This window comes from Alligator sinensis, unplaced genomic scaffold (assembly GCF_000455745.1).
Source record: "Alligator sinensis unplaced genomic scaffold, ASM45574v1 scaffold1181_1, whole genome shotgun sequence".
Taxonomy (NCBI): Eukaryota; Metazoa; Chordata; order Crocodylia; family Alligatoridae; genus Alligator; species Alligator sinensis.
In genome coordinates, this window is record NW_005842945.1 from 505,966 (window position 1) to 522,067 (window position 16,102).

Genomic DNA, 16,102 nt, shown 5'->3' on the forward strand with positions numbered 1-16,102 from the left:
GTTGCCAGTGTGTTGAGGTAATAAGTAAGGCTAACCACGCTCTTTCTTGCATCAGCAGGTGCATCACGAGCAGGTCTAGGGAGGTGATGCTTCCTCTCCATGTGGCATTGGTCAGGCCACAGCTGGAGTACTGCATCCAGTTTTGGGTGCCGCACTTCAGGAAGGATGTGGATAACTTTGAGAGGATTCAGAGAAGGGCAGCTCGCATGGTTGAGGGCCTGTGCGTAAGATCCTATGAAGACAGACTGAGGGACCTGAACCTCTTCAGCCTCCGAAAGAGAAGGCTGAGAGGTGATCTCTACAAACTCATCATGGCGGGGCAGCAGGGGATAGGGGATACTTTGTTTTACCGGGTGCCCCCACCAGGATGCCCCTCGGGGTTACTAGAAATAATGGCCACAAACTAAAGGAGAGTAGATTTGGATTGGATATCAGGAAGAAATTCTTTACGGTGAGGGTTACCAAAATACAGAATGGGCTTCCAAGGGAGGTGGTGCTTTTCCCTACCTTGGAGGTGTCCAAGAAAAGATTGGACAAGCACCTAGCTGGGGTTATTTGACCCCAGCGCTCTTTCCTGCCTAGAGCAGGGGGTTGGACTCGACGATCTACAAGGTCCCTTCCGACCCTAGAAATCTATGAAAACCCACTCTCTGGATGTTCTCCTTTGCTCCTTTGGATTAAACCAGCAAGGCTGAGAGGGGGACACTGGTGTGCAGACAGCTCAGTGTCTCCATAATCACTGCCCAAGCTTTTGCACCCTGGAGGGGTCACTCCAGTTTTACTTTATTTTCAAGTGAGGATTACCTTCAGCAAGCTGATGTTCCACTTGGCATAATTCTATTGCCTTGCAAGACAGATGCCTACTAAAAACAGACACTGCATTTGAGTTGCATTCTGATTGACCAGTCTCAAAAGCTGGGAGTGGTATAGCCCTTTACACTTGCAGTTTGGTAACTAAAATTCACTAAATCATGCTGGGAAAAAATATTCTCAGGCTTGTCCCTTGGATGAGCCAGGATTGTTCTGGGGAAAAGTTATCTCGGATACTTCACAGGTACTTAAAGTGGAATAATGGGCTTGTAATTCTGTAGGATCTGAGGATCTCAAAAAGGCTTTGTCCTTGAAGAAATCTGACTTCTGTGGGGAAAAACAGATGTCATGTTTATCCCAGGGGAAATCTTTTTATTCTACAGGTGTACAAGCCCATGGTCCCACTTCTAAGTACCTGCAGTGTATCTGAAATAACATTTTTTTGCCTGAGCAGTCATGGCTAATTCAAGTTAATTGTCATCAGCTGCAAGCCTGGGATAATCAGAAACAGGATAAATCAGTTTTTACCTGAAGTCATCAGGGATGCTAAGGCACAGCCCCAAAATTTGGAAGTCTTCTGCCACATTCAGGATGGTTGGTTGCATTGAGACTGTCAAAAACATTGTAACAGGAGAAATATCCCCCCTCCTCCAGCCTCCTGTTCCTCTGGTCTTTGCAGGGTCTTTTGTTTATGAGTAAGTCCTGCCGACACATTTTAAGGCCTCTGTCACATATTTATGGCTTGATAGCTCTGAGGCTAACTATATGCTCAGGATACAACCACAGGAGAAAAACTGCAACCTTTACTGAAGAACATTTAAATGGCTACAGAGGATGAACAGGTTTTGATTTTTGCCTGCAAGGGGACTCCAATCAGGCAGGGTTAGAGGCCCTGAAATCCCATTCCCAGTTAAACTGCAGTAGCTCAGAAGGAGGTATCAGCTCTCCCAGCCACAGCAAATTATAGCAGGAAACAAAAGGCAAGAGGCTCATTTGCAGCAAGTCCAGATTGTGACTGGAACTTGAGTGATTCTTGATGTTCACAACAGGCTGTGACTGTTCTGCAACCAGCTTCTTATGAGATCTCATGTGATTAACTCACAGCACGTGCCAATATCTCTGGCTTTTCAGGATCAAATGCTCTGATACTAGCTTCTATTTTCCCCTGGGAGGTTATTTGCAGAGGAATTAATGACACTTGGGCCCACAAATCAGGCCTTAATTGTTGATGCAGTCTTAGCTGCCCTGCAATTCTGGTGGCATTTTTGTGCTTAAGATCATTTGTACACATACAACTACAGGTGTAAAAACTGAGACAGCACAGCAACAACATCACCGATACCAGATGGAAAATGCCATCCCCCTAAAATGTTTTAATTGGTTTGTGACAGCAGAAAGCATCTCCCAGGAATGCTTCATTAATGGCCCCTGCATGGGAGAGAACCTCTTGCCATCCCTGGAGGCTCAGCGATAGCTCCTTCATAGCTTGTGGACCCTTCCTATCCACTCACCCCTCACTGGTATCTGAGGACTTTTGCTACCTTCAAAGAGCTACAGTTACCCACATGCCCTAGCTGGTGACTTCTGACAGGCTTCTTCTAGCTGGGACTTCTGACTGGCTGAGCGGCCTTGGGAAACACCTTGCTGAGGCATACAAGATTGTCACTAGCCAGTGGCGGGGGGTCAATGCTGATGAGAAGGGCTGGGGGGAGGGGGTCACTGGTGGTATGAGGAGTCCAATATTATCTAATAAAATGGAAAAAAATATGTAACTACCTGCCGACCCCTGCAATAATAATAATCAAACTAGCAGTTCTGTCCTCCATCTGTGCTGATCCATCATGGGCTTGTACCACCCATTTGAGCTGGGCAAGGGCTGAGAGAAAAACCACAATACAAAGAGAGAGGCTTTTGTGGCAGCATGGGGCTCTGTCCAGTTCTGTTGGCATTGGCGAGGGAGGGGCGGGCACGGGGGTTAGAAACCGCCTTGCTTCATAAGCTCCTGAGCCTTAACCCTTGAATGCCAGATGCTGCAATAGATGAGGGCAAATCTCTGAGGGCAACTTGTAAACAGCACCTGCTGCTGTTCCTGCTGCTACTTTAAATCTGTCATCAGATGCCATCAGGAAATCCTGGATCAGCTTGAGCTGAGTAAAGCTGTCCAGTTGTCTGATGCCAGCCTCCTTCTGTGTCCAGCTGCTCTGGGGCTACAGCATCCTCTCCGCAGTACCATCAGTGCCTAGGGATAGCTGATGATGAGGAAATTTCCCCAGAACAAGAGTAGGATCAAAGAGCAGGAGAAAAGATGAGCATGTGGGATGTAGCATTGGTGCGAGGTGCTGGTTAGCAAAGATGGAGACCATTCTAATATTATAAAAGCCTTTGGTTGTTTCAGTCAGCCAATCAGTGCAAATAAAGCGTCACGGTCAGACAGACAATCAGAGTGCTCCGAGAGCGTTCGGACAGGAGGCAGTGCGCTGCCGTGACGGCGGGGACACAGAGGATGCCCGCCCCCCCCCCAGCTGTTCCCTGCAGATGGGCGGGAACAGAGTTGGGGGGGGGGGGGGGGGGGGGGGGGGGGGGAGAGCGGGCCCGTTTCCCCCCTCCCCTGACTGGACAAGAAGTGGGAGCACGGCCAGATGTGGGGGGGGATGCAGAGCCCCCAGGCCACGACAAAACCCAGCAGGGAGCAGGAGGGAGGGGAGCGGGAGTGGGAAAGGGGGGCATAGTGGGGGCACCCTGCCACTGCCACCGTGCCTCGACAACAGCCCCGGGGGGGGGGAACGGGCCTGGCCTCAAAGTGGTGGGGTAAGGGTGTGGGGAGTTCGCCCTCTCCCCTGACCAGATGAGAAGTGGGGATGGGGACGGATGCAGGACTCCGTCCTCACCCGCCATGACAGTGGGGAGTGTGCCACTGCCACCCCGCCACCAGGCCCCAACAAAAGCCAGCAGGGAGGAGAAGGGAGGGAGGGGATCGGGAGGTGGGCATGGTGACGGCAACAAAGACTATGCCCCACCACCACCACTGGGCCCTGCCGGGAGCAGGGAGGGAGGGGAGCAGGGAGGGAAGGCAGACCAGAGCTCGGGGCTGCGGGGGAGTGGCGCCGGACCTGAAGCGGGGGAGGAGGGAATAGGCCCAGACTGGAAGCAGCGGGGTGGGGAACGGGCCCTGGCTGGCGGGGAGGGGACAGGGAAGCAGAGCCAGACCCAAAGTGCAGGGGGAGGAGCAGGGGCCAGACACGGGCCTCTGTCTGTCCCCCACCCCGGTCATTCTTACAGATGTTAGGGATTCATAGATGTAGGGTCGGAAGGGACCTCAGTAGATGATCGAATCCAACCCCTTGCCCTGGGCAGGGAAGAGCACAGGGCTCAGGCAACCCCAGCCAGGTGCTTGTCCAGTCTCTTCTTGAAGACTGCCAAGGTTGGGGAGAGCACCACCGCCCTTGGGAGCCCAGTCCAGATTCCGGCAACCCTGACTGTGAAGTTCTTTCCAACGTCCAACCTAAATGTGCTCTCCGTCAACTTGTGGCCCTTGATCCCAGTTACTCCAGGGGGTGCCCTGGTAAATAGAGCATCTCCTATTCCCTGCTGCCCGTCCTGGATGAATTTATAGGCAGCCACGACATCACCTCTCAGCTTTCTCTTGTGAAGGGTGAAGAGATCTAGGTCCCTCAGTCTCTCCTTGCAGGGTGTGGCAGGCCACTGGTTGTGCCTGACACTTTAAGGGCCTGGAGCTGGCGGCTGCCAGGTGCCTGATGAGGACAGCCATTTTGAACCGAGGGCTGCCCATATAAAGGGCAGTTCTGCTGCTGGAGGCCAGGTAACAACATCGCCTGGCCGGAGGGCTGCTGGTATCATGTGGAGGTCAGGGAGGAGCTGTAGGAGATGGTCAGGAGGCTCCTGGTCCTGGGTACGACCTAAAGCTGCACCCTGCCGGGAGTGGGTGGCCTGGTGGGGCTCTCAGTGGTGCGGGAGCCCCCAGGAAATGCCAGGCCAGTTACCACCCTGGTGAAAGGTGGGTCGGGGCGCCTTAACCCCAGCCCCCACAATTGGGTGGGTTACCCCTTGTTTGGAGGGCCTGGAGGGTGGACCCCCGGAGAGAGAGAAAAGGCCATAGACTCAGGCCTGTCTGGACTTCCCCCGACTGGTCCAAGCTGGGGCCAGAACCGGAAAGGTCGAAGGGCCGGGGGCCCACCATGAGGGATGCCCAAGAGCTGCGCGCCTGGGGCTCCGGCTGGCCTGGAGGTGGGCTGGGGCCAGTAGAGCCAAAGGTCCCGGTGGGGGATCACACCCGAAGGGGAAGCGGTGGGAGCTGTGCTGCCTAGTACGAAGGCGGATGAGACCGCCTGAGGAGAGGAATCCAGGTGGGGTTCAATTAGGAGGATTCTGCAGCCCAGAGGGGGGCTGGTGATGAGAACATCTGGATGCCATCTGCGAGGCTTGGGCTGCGGTGTACGGGAGGAACGGAGCCGCAGATAGCGCCCCCTGGCATCGGGGCAGGAAATGGGCAGCCTCCTGCTTAATTACATCAATGAACTAATTAACAACAAGGCGCGGCGGGAGAGAAGGTGGGCGATTAGCCCAGAAACAGGTGGGCGGGCCACAGTGAGATCGGCCCGGAGCAGGCCCCTGTTACATAGGGCCTTGCCTGCAGGCCCCTGACCATACAAGTGGCCTCCTTTGAACCCTCTCAAGATTCTCCGCATCCCTCCTGAAGTGCGGCACCCAAAACTGGATGCGGTACTCCAACTGTGGCCTGACCAGTGCTGCATAGAGGGGAAACCTCCCTGGCCCTGTTCGTGATGCATCTGCTAATGCATGATAAAGTGCGGTTAGCCTTGTTGACCCCTTCATCACACTGATGACTCATGTTCATCTTGGAGTCAACTCTGACTCCAAGATCCCTTTCCACTAATTTGCTGGTCATCCCCCAGTCTGTAAGTGTGTTGGTGGTTCTTTTTGCCCTGGTGCAGCACTTTGCACTTGTCTTTGTTGAACTGCATCCTATTTTGTTCTGCCCATTTTTCCAACCTGTCCAGATCTACCTGAATCTGTTCCCTACCCTCTGGTGTGTTAACTTTGCACCATAATTTGGTATCATCTGCAAACTTGGACAGGGTGCTCTCCACGCCCTCGTCCAAGTCACTGATGACAACACTGAATAGCGCAGGTGCAAGGACCAAGCCTTGCCCACATCTTTCCAGGTCGATATCAACCCATCCACCTCTCTGGGTGCAACCCCTAAGCCAATTTGCCACCCACCTGACTGTGTAATCATCTATGCCACAGCCTGTCAGTTTATTTATGAGAACAGAATGAGATACCATATCGACGGCCTTTTTAAAGTCTAGCCAAATGACATCTACCTCAACTCCTGCATCTAAGCATTTTGTGACCTTGTCATAAAAAGAAACAAGGTTAGTCAGGCAGGATCTACCTGCAATGAATTCGTGCTGATTTCTTTCACCCTGCTGGGCTCTCACAAATGTGATCCTTAATGATTTTTTCCAGAGTTTTCCCAAGGATAGAGGTGAGACTAACTGACATATAGTTTCCCAATTTCTCCCTCCTCTCCTTCTTGAAAATAGGGACCACATTGGCCCTTTTCCAGTCCTCTGGGACCTGACCGGAGCACCGTGAGTGCTCGAACAGCCATGCCAGCAGCTCTGCTATGACACTAACCAATTCCTTCAGCACCCTTGGATGAAATTCATCCGGGCCCGCTGAATTGAACACATCCAGCCCCTCCAAGTGCCCCTTCACTAAGTCGGAACTAACAGTTTGTGGGCTGGTGTCCCTCCTGTGTCTATCTATGATCCAATTGGGAGATTTGTCTTGGTCTGTGTCTAGGAATACAGATAAAAGAAGTCATTGAAGAGCTCACCTTTGTCCCCCCTCTCTGTCACCTTTTTGCCCTAGTTTGTCCATTTGGGGTCCTATGCTACCTGTGCCTTTTTCTCCCTGTATACATGAAGAAGTACTTTTTGTTGTCCTTAATTTTTGTCATCAGCCTAAATTCTGATCCTGCTTTGGCCTTCCTAACTCATTCCCTGCAAGTGCGAGACAGAGAGGGATATTCCTCCTTGGTAGCTACCCACTGTTTCCACAGCCTGTATACCTCTTTCTTTGACCTGAGGCTTTCCTGGACTTCCCTATTCAGCCAAGAAGGCTTCTTGGCCCCTTGCCCCCTTTTATGCACAATGGGATTGTCGTCTTCTGCACCCGTATGATCGCTCCCTTGAGGAACGACCACCCTTCCTGGACCCCCATTTCGCCAATGCTCTTGAGCTTTAATGCCTCACTAAATAATCTCCTGAGCACACTGAAGTTAGCCTTTCTGAAGTCTAGCACTTCAGCCCTGCTGGTTAGTTTACCCACCCTGCACCAGATAGTGAATTCAATCAATCGATGGTCACTATCCCCTAGGTTACTTTGTACCTGCAGATTCCCCACCAGGTCATCCATCCCCTGTAGGTAACACCAAGTCCAGCAAGACATTTCCCCTAGTGGGATTGTAAACCTCCTGCATTAGGTGTAAGTCCTGTATGCAGATTCAGAACCTACATGAGCGGTTAGATTTGGCTGACTGCTCCTCCCAGCAGATGTCAGGGTAGTTTAGGTCACCCATGACAACCATGTCTCTTGACTGTACGGCCTCTGAGAGCTGCCTGGAGAATTCCAGGTCTAGCTCATCCTCCCGGTGTGGCGGTCTATAGTAGACCCCCACTACCAAGTCCCTTCCTCCCCAACCCCCTTGTAGCCTGACCCACAGTACCTTGGTTTGGCCGTCCTCTGATCCCATCTTGATTATAGAGGACGTATATTGTTCCTTAACATAGAGAGCAACACCCCCCATTTTTTCCCCACTCTGTCCCATCTGTACACCCTGTAACCCTCAATGCCTACTGTCCAATCATGAATAGGGTCCCACCAGGTTTCACTTAGTCCAACCAGGTCGAAGTTGTTGTTTGCAAGCAGGAGTGCAAGTTCCTCCTGCTTGTTCCTCATGCTCCTAGCATTAGTGTAGAGGCATTTAATCCCCCCCGATGGGTGCCCTTGGTACCCCCCATCCTGATGTCTATCAGTCCCCTTAGTGCTTACCTTAGTGCTTACCTGGACTGATCTAGTGCATTGCTTGTGGCTCGCTGATCCTAGGTTCTCCTTATCCTCTGCTTCCCCATCCCCCAACAAACCTAGTTTAAAGCCCTTCGGAGGAGATCAGCCAACCTGCAAGAGAACAGACTCTTATCTTTAGAAGAGAGATGAAGACCATCTTATCCCAGGATGCCTCTCACGGAAGTGTGGATCGTAGTTGTAGAATCCAAAACCCACATGATGGCACCAACTCCGGAGATGCAGGTTGACTTCCCTGATACAGACATCCTGATGCTGACGGTGACCACTGACTAGAAGAATGGACAAGAAGACCACCTGTGCCCTCAACTTCCTAAGCCTGGCCCCCAGAGCCTTGTAGTCACTCATGGCACGGTCTGGACTACTCCTGGCCGCATCATTCGTGCCCACATGGACAAGGACCATGGGATAGTGATCAGAGGGCCGGATGAGGTCGGGAATCCTTACTGTGATGGCCCAGATCCTGGCTCCGGGTAGGCAGCAAACCTCCCGTGCCATGGGAACCAGTCGACAGAGGCCCCTCCATGCCTTTCAAGAGGGAGTCGCCCACCATGATGACCTGGCATCTCTTCCTCCGGCTGCTCGTCAGGCCCGTCAGTCTTACCTCAATCCTGGGGAAACTCTTTGAGAAGATCATCAAGGAGCACATTTGTGATGGGCCGGCATCAGAAATGATGCTCAGGGGCAATCAGCATGGATTTATTAGGGGGAGATCATGTCAGACCAACCTGATTGCCTTTTATGATCAGGTCACAAAGGCCATGGACGCAGGTGTCGCGGTGGATGTAGTCTTTCTGGACTTCAGCAAGGCCTTTGACACCGTCTCTCACCCCATCCTAATTAATAAACTAGGCGACTGTGGCATAGACGCCTACACGGTCAGATGGATTGCAGATTGGCTGAAGGGTCGCACTCAGAGGGTGGTGGTGGATGGATCATACTCGACTTGGGGGGAGGTGGGTAGTGGAGTCCCCCAGGGCTCGGTCCTGGGGCCTGCGCTGTTCAATTTCTTCATCAGCGATCTTGATGTTGGGGTGGAAAGCAACCTGTTTAAATTCGCTGATGACACCAAAATTTGGGGGGAGGTGAGCACGCTAGCAGGGAGAGAGAGATTGCAGAAGGATCTGGATAGGTTACAGGGGTGGGCAAACAGGAACAGGATGTGTTTCAATACGGACAAGTGCAGGGTGCTGCACTTGGGTAGTAGGAACCAGCAGCACACTTATACGATGGGGAACTCCCTACTTGAGAGCACGGAGGCGGAAAGGGATCTTGGTGTCATTATTGACTCCAAGATGAACATGGGCCGACAATGCGAGGTCATGGTTGGCAGGGCTAACCGGACCTTGTCGTGCATCCACAGGTGCATCTCGAGTAGAGCCAGGGAGGTGATCCTCCCCCTCTATGCGACGCTGGTCAGGCCGCAGCTGGAGTATTGTGTCCAGTTCTGTGCGCCCCATTTCAGGAGGGATGTGGACAACATGGAGAGGGTCCAGAGGAGGGCCACCCGCATGATCCGGGGACAACAGGGCAGACCCTACAGTGAGAGACTGCGGGACCTGAACCTATTCAGCCTCCACAAGAGAAGGCTGAGGGGGGACCTGGTGACCGTCTATAAACTCACTAGGGGGAACCAGAAGGGTTTGGGGGAGACGCTGTTTCCCCTAGCCCCCGCTGGCATAACAAGGAGTAATGGGCACAAGTTGATGGAGAGGAGGTACAGATTGGACATCCGAAAAAACTACTTCACAGTTAGGGCGGCTAGGAGCTGGAACCAACTTCCAAGGGAGGTGGTGCTGGCCCCTACCCTGGGGATCTTTAAGAAGAGGCTGGATACTTACCTGGCTGGACTCATGTCACTCAGCCTGCCTGATGTTTGTTGCAGACGTGTCTTCCCCCGCAGTTTCCTCTGCTGCATCATCCTCCAGTGCTGCCAGGGCTTTGTATCTGTTCCCCAGTTGCATTGGGGAAGCAGTCACAGCCACAAGCTGTTTAGCTCTGGAGGTGACCATCCCCCATTCAGCTGTCCTGGGACTCTCCCGTGATGTCTCTGTGCCAGGTGTCTGGTCCAACAGAGAATGAAAGTATCCATCAATCTCATCCTCTGCAGCCCTGATCTCTCACAGCCTGCTCACCTCTGCCTGGAGTTCCCTCACCTTCCCCTCCAGAGCCTCAATCCAGGCAGGCACATGTGGGACAGGCAAGGGAACCCCCAGCCCCCACGCTACCCTCAGGCCTCAGAGGTCCCACCAGGCAACCCCCGCAGACGGGGGGCCAGGGCACTACCGACCCATCCAAGGGGCCTGTCTGGGTGGAGACCTCACAGGAGCTCTGGGCCGGAGGCAGCAGCAGGTCAGGGGCCCTGGCTGCGCTCCAGCCCAGGTAGCAATCACACAGCAATCAACACTCACTCAGCAGTCAGCACTCACTCCCAGCTTCTCAGAGCCAATCTTTTAAGCAGGTGTGCCCCAACTTAGTCCCACACCCTCTCTGAGTATTACTTCAAACCCCTTTCCATACCCAATCCACTGCTCTGCTTTCTGCTTCCTGCCCTATCTGCCACTGTGCTCCCAGCCCCCTCCCTGATCTGTCACATGCCACACAGAGGCTGCCTGTGCCACCCTTGGTACCTGTGCCACAAGTTGGCTACCTCTTGTCTAGACAGCACTGTCTCAAAAAAAAATCAAGGGCCACTTAAAACACCCAGAATTCCCACCTAAGTATTAGACAAGCCCAAGACAGTTTAGCTTCCAAGAACAGATGAGCCAACACTGTCTCAGTACAAGTTTATAGCAGGGCTGTGCAAGGCTTTGGACACTCCAGGGTCTGAAGCAACACATTCGGCTCAAAGCACTGGCCTTGTTCGGCTTCCCGAAGCGGTTTGGAGCTCCCGAAGAGCTTCGGAGCCGCCTCAGAGATCCAGCCATAGGGTATAATGGGGAAACAATAATGTACCTATAACTTTATTGTTTTTTGTCTGATTTGGATGAAAATTTCAGGGGTGGTAGACGCTGCAGAGAGCATGAAGCCTGCTAAGTTTCAAGAAGATCGGTGTAGGGATTTGGGGGGAACAGAACCCCAAATTCTTGAAAGCAAAACTCATGTCATGTCTAGGCGTTCAACAAAACAGGATGAAAACTGCAGGGGTGGTAGCTCTTACTGAGGCCACAAAGCCTGCCAAGTTTCAAGAAGATTGGTGCAGGGGTTTTGGGGCAACTGTATCCCAAATTCTTAAAAGCAAAACTGTCACGTCTATGTGTTACAACACAGGGGGTCAAAACTGCAGGGCTGGTAGCTCTTATTGAGGCCACAAAGCCTGCCAAGTTTCAAGAAGATTGGTGCAGGGGTTTTGGGGCAACTGTATCCCAAATTCTTAAAAGCAAAACTGTCACGTCTATGTGTTACAACACAGGGGGTCAAAACTGCAGGGCTGGTAGCTCTTATTGAGGCCACAAAGCCTGCCAAGTTTCAAGAAGATTGGTGCAGGGGTTTTGGGGCAACTGTATCCCAAATTCTTAAAAGCAAAACTGTCACGTCTATGTGTTACAACACAGGGGGTCAAAACTGCAGGGCTGGTAGCTCTTATTGAGGCCACAAAGCCTGCCAAGTTTCAAGAAGATTGGTGCAGGGGTTTTGGGGCAACTGTATCCCAAATTCTTAAAAGCAAAACTGTCACGTCTATGTGTTACAACACAGGGGGTCAAAACTGCAGGGCTGGTAGCTCTTATTGAGGCCACAAAGCCTGCCAAGTTTCAAGAAGATCAGCCTCTTAATTTATTTATGAGAGTAGGATGAGATACCAAATCAAAGGCCTTGCTAAAATCCACGAAAATGACATCCCCCTCTACTGCCTCTAAGCATTTTGTGACCCTGTCATAAAACTAGACCAGACTGGTCACGCGTGATCTACCTGCTATGAATCCATGCTGGTTTCCCTGCTGCATTATTTTTCCTGCTGGACTGCCACAGATATGATCCTTCATAATCTTTTAAAAGAACTTTCCAAGAATGGAGGTGAGACTGACTGGCTTATAATTACTCAGATCCTCCTTCCTCCCCTTCTTGAAAATAGGGACCACATTGGCCCTTTTCCAGTCCTCTGGGACCTGACCTGAGCACCACAAGTTCTCAAACAGCTGTGCCAGTGGTTCTGCTATGACACCAGCCAATTCCTTCAGTACTCTCAGATGCAGCTCAGCCAGGCCTGCTGACTTGAACACATCCAGTCCATCCAAGTGACTGCACCAAGTCAGTGTCGATAGTTGGTAGGCTGGTGTCCCTCTGATGCCCATCTAAGAGCCCATTAGGAGACTTATTTTGACCCCTGTTCAAGAACATTGAGGCAAAAAACTCATTGAATAGCTCAGCCTTGTCCCCCCTGTCTGTCACTAATTGCTCCTTCTTGTTTAGTAGGGGCCCTATGCTGCCCTGCGCCTTCCTTTTACTCCCTACATACCTAAAAAAAAGTCTTGTGTTGCCAGCCTCAGCTCTGTAGTTACTTTTGGCCTTTCTAACTGCCTCCCTACTAGTGCGGGCCAACTAGGTATACTCCTCCTTGGTAGCTTCCGCCTGCTTCCACTGCCTATATGCCTTCTTTTTTGCCCTTAAGGTCCCCTGGATTTTCCTGTTTAGCCAAGGAAGTTTTTTGGCTCCTTTTCCCTCATACTGGGATTGTCTCCCTTTGCGCCTGAAGGATTGCCTCCTTTAGGAATGACCACTGTTTCTGGACTCCCATCTCGACAATACTCCTATCTTGCAGTGTGTCATTGACTACACTCCTGAGCACAATGAAGTTAGCCTTGCTAAAGTTAAGCACTTCCACCCTACTAGTTATCTTACCCACCCTACGCCCGATGGTGAATTCGAGTGATTGGTGGTCACTGTCCCCAAGGTGACCACGGGTGGCAAAGACAATCTCAGAAAACCTGGACTCTTTTGTAAAAAAGGTGGACAAGCCTCAGTGATGGACATCATACTTCCCTTTGAGGATAATCCCAAAGGTTTTACAGAAGTGACTGCAGAGAAAGTGCCCATGCCCTGTGTCCTTCCGCTCTCTGACTGACAGCATAAAACTTCTAACTCGGGCGTGCTAGGCCTTCTGCTTTGGCTTTCCCCCACAGTGCAACAGGAACTAGTTGGCTGCCAACACTGCACAGGCAGGTCAAGCTGTCAGCCTGTTCTCCAAAATTATCAACACTTTTCCTAGTACTGAAGAGAGGCAGGCTGTGCAGTGGCCAAGCCTCTTAGTGCATCAGCCAGGTCCCCAGGAGCCAGTGGGCATTTCATGATTCAAATTATTTATGACAGCTGTCGCCTGGACAAAAAACATGGGCCTGATGGGCCACCTCGGGTGGCCAGGCCCCAAATAGAAATACCTTGGGGTAGAGAAATAACAACATGCCTCATCATCTAAATAGCAATATGGATGAATAGATGAATGAGATTCCTCCTGTGCTCCCCAGTGAAATCAGAGCCAAGGGAACAGGCTGGGCAGAATCAGTAGGGCAAGAAGGCTTTATTGATCTTGACTCAAACCTGACTCCGTGAAGAGACATGAAAAGTCTAGAATAAGTGGGTGAAACACTGTGACTTTTATTGTTTTTTCACTTACCTAGTGAGAGGGGATGGTCAGCTTCTGGCCCCGAACATCTGACACATGAACGACTGGTACCTCCAAAGATGGGCACGGGGGGGCACCATGGCAGCAAGTGGTGAGCAGGGACCGCCTGCAGCCACTGGCATCGGTGTTGTCAGCAGTGAGCGGAGACCGCCCGCAGCTGCCACTGGCCATGGGGCAGCGGAGCAGGGGTGGGGGTGGTGAGCAGGGATCATCCACAGCTGCTGCCGGCAGTGTCGGTGGTGGCAAGCAGTGAGCGGAGACTGCCTGCAGGCACCACCAGCCGTGTCGCCGGCGACAGGGAGGGGGGGCAAGCAGCGACTGCCCACAGAAGCCAGCGGCAGCTTCGGGAGCAGCCAATCTCAGGGCAGGCACGTGCCCCCCCCTACGCATCACCTATGATCTGGCACGTTGAGATCAGCTGAAAAACAGTAAGCTTTTCCCCTCCTCCTCTTTAGAATGGTTTAATTGCTGTTCTGTCCACAACCTCAGACATGATTAGTAGCTAAATCCAGCACCTGAATTTAACCCATAGACCAAGATACAGTACACTTTGCCACTGGGTTATGCAGTAATTTGTGAGTCTTACTAGGGTAGTGGGTGTTGAGATTGCTGGGTTCTATCTCTGGCTCTGGAAGTAGTCTATGATCTGAGTACAGGGGAGGCCAATCTGTGGCACACATGCCACAAGTGGCACAGGCAGCCTCTCTGTGTGATACATGGCAGATCAGGGAGGGGACAGGAGCAGGTAGGGCAGGAAGCAGAAGGTAGAATAGGAGATCAGGCAGGGGGCACAGGACAGGAAGCAGAAAGCAGAGCAGCAGATTGGACAGTGAAAAGGAATCAGAGAGGCACTCAGGGATGGCATGGGGATAATTTGTGGCACACCTCCCAAAAAGGTTGGCCCCCATTGGTCTAGTATGTACATATAGGCAGTGCAATCAAGCATAATGGAAACCACCCATTTGCAAGGACTGATGGTGGCAAACCCCAGATCTCTTTCAAATATACAATCTTCCGTGGGCTCAGTGCCCACTGCTCTGGACTGCAGTTCTTTACAGTATTAATTGTATTCATTTTTAAGTTATTTCTCTGATTTGGTGGGGGCCAACAGTTGAGCCTGTTAATAGGTTTCCTAATATGTGATTAGGTATCAAGTGGTCCTTGGTTTTGTTCAATATCTTCATTAACAATCTGGAAGATGGAATGAAGTGCACTCTCAGCAAGTTCACTGATGACATCAAGCTTGGGAGAGTAATAGATATGCTGGAATGTAGGGCTAGGATTCAGACTGATCCAGGTAAATTGAAGGTTTGGGCCAAAAGCTATGTCATGAGGTTCAACAGGTTCAAGTGCAAAGTTCTGCACTTAGGATGGAACAATCCCATGTATCACTACAGGCTGGGGACCAACTGGCTAAGCGGCAGCTCTGCAGAAAAGGACCTGGGTGTTACAGTGGACAATAAGTTAGATATGAGTCAATAGTGTGCCCTTGTTGCCAAGAAGGCTAACAGCATACTGGGCTGCATTAGTAGAAGTGTTGTCAGCAGATCGAAAAAAGTGATTATTCCCCTCTATTCAGCACTGGTGAGGCCACATCTGGAGTACTGTGTCCAGTTTTGGGCCCCCTACTACAGAAAGGATGTGGACAAGCTAAAGAAAGTCCAGCAGAGAGCAACAAATATAGTTAGGGGGCTGGGGCACATGACTTGTGAGGAAAGGCTGAGGGAACTGGGAACTGAGGGAACTTCTTTAGTCTGCAGAAAAGACTGAGGAAGGATTTGATAGCAGTCTTCAACTAACTGAAGGATGGTTCCAAAGAGGATGGAGCTAAACTGTTTTCAGTGGTGGCAGATGACAGAAGAAGGAGCAATGGGCGCTTGCAAACGTGATGAAAATTGCCCTTTTGTGTGGCTTCATGGTGTCACGCTTTACCCATATGCGAGTTTTTGGTGATTTAAATGAGTTTGCATCATCATAAACTAATCCCCATCCCAATGTAGTTTACTTTGCAACAATGCAACTTGGAATGGTGCAGCCATTAATCTGTCATGCCAACGTGGTAATTCACTGAATGCCGTGTACTAAGCCCCTTTGGCCATCAGTGTTACTACAATTTTTGTGTAGTGAGCCCCCTTGTCCCCCAAGCGTCGCTACAATTTGCAGGTATTTGTGTATAATGAATATTTTAGGACACCCTTGGCAGGCCAGGGTGGAGCCCTGGTGAACTCTGCTGACTGGTGCCAAAACTCACAACAGCCACAAAAATCCCCAGAATTTGCCCAGCAACAGCTGTGAGGAACAGTTGCTCTCCTCTACCTGCACCTCTAAAACATCACTTTTCAGCTGGCTGTGGCATAATTGTCCTCCTAATGCCATTAATTCCCTCACCAGTTTTATGTAAACCCAACAAGCGGAGTTCTGTGAGCCCGTATGAACGTTAAGTGTACCTGCTTTATCAATAGTGGGTGATTCTGTTAGCATTCATTCCCTCACCAGCTATGTCTGAACTGCTCAGCAGTTCAGACCAGGTCCCAGTGG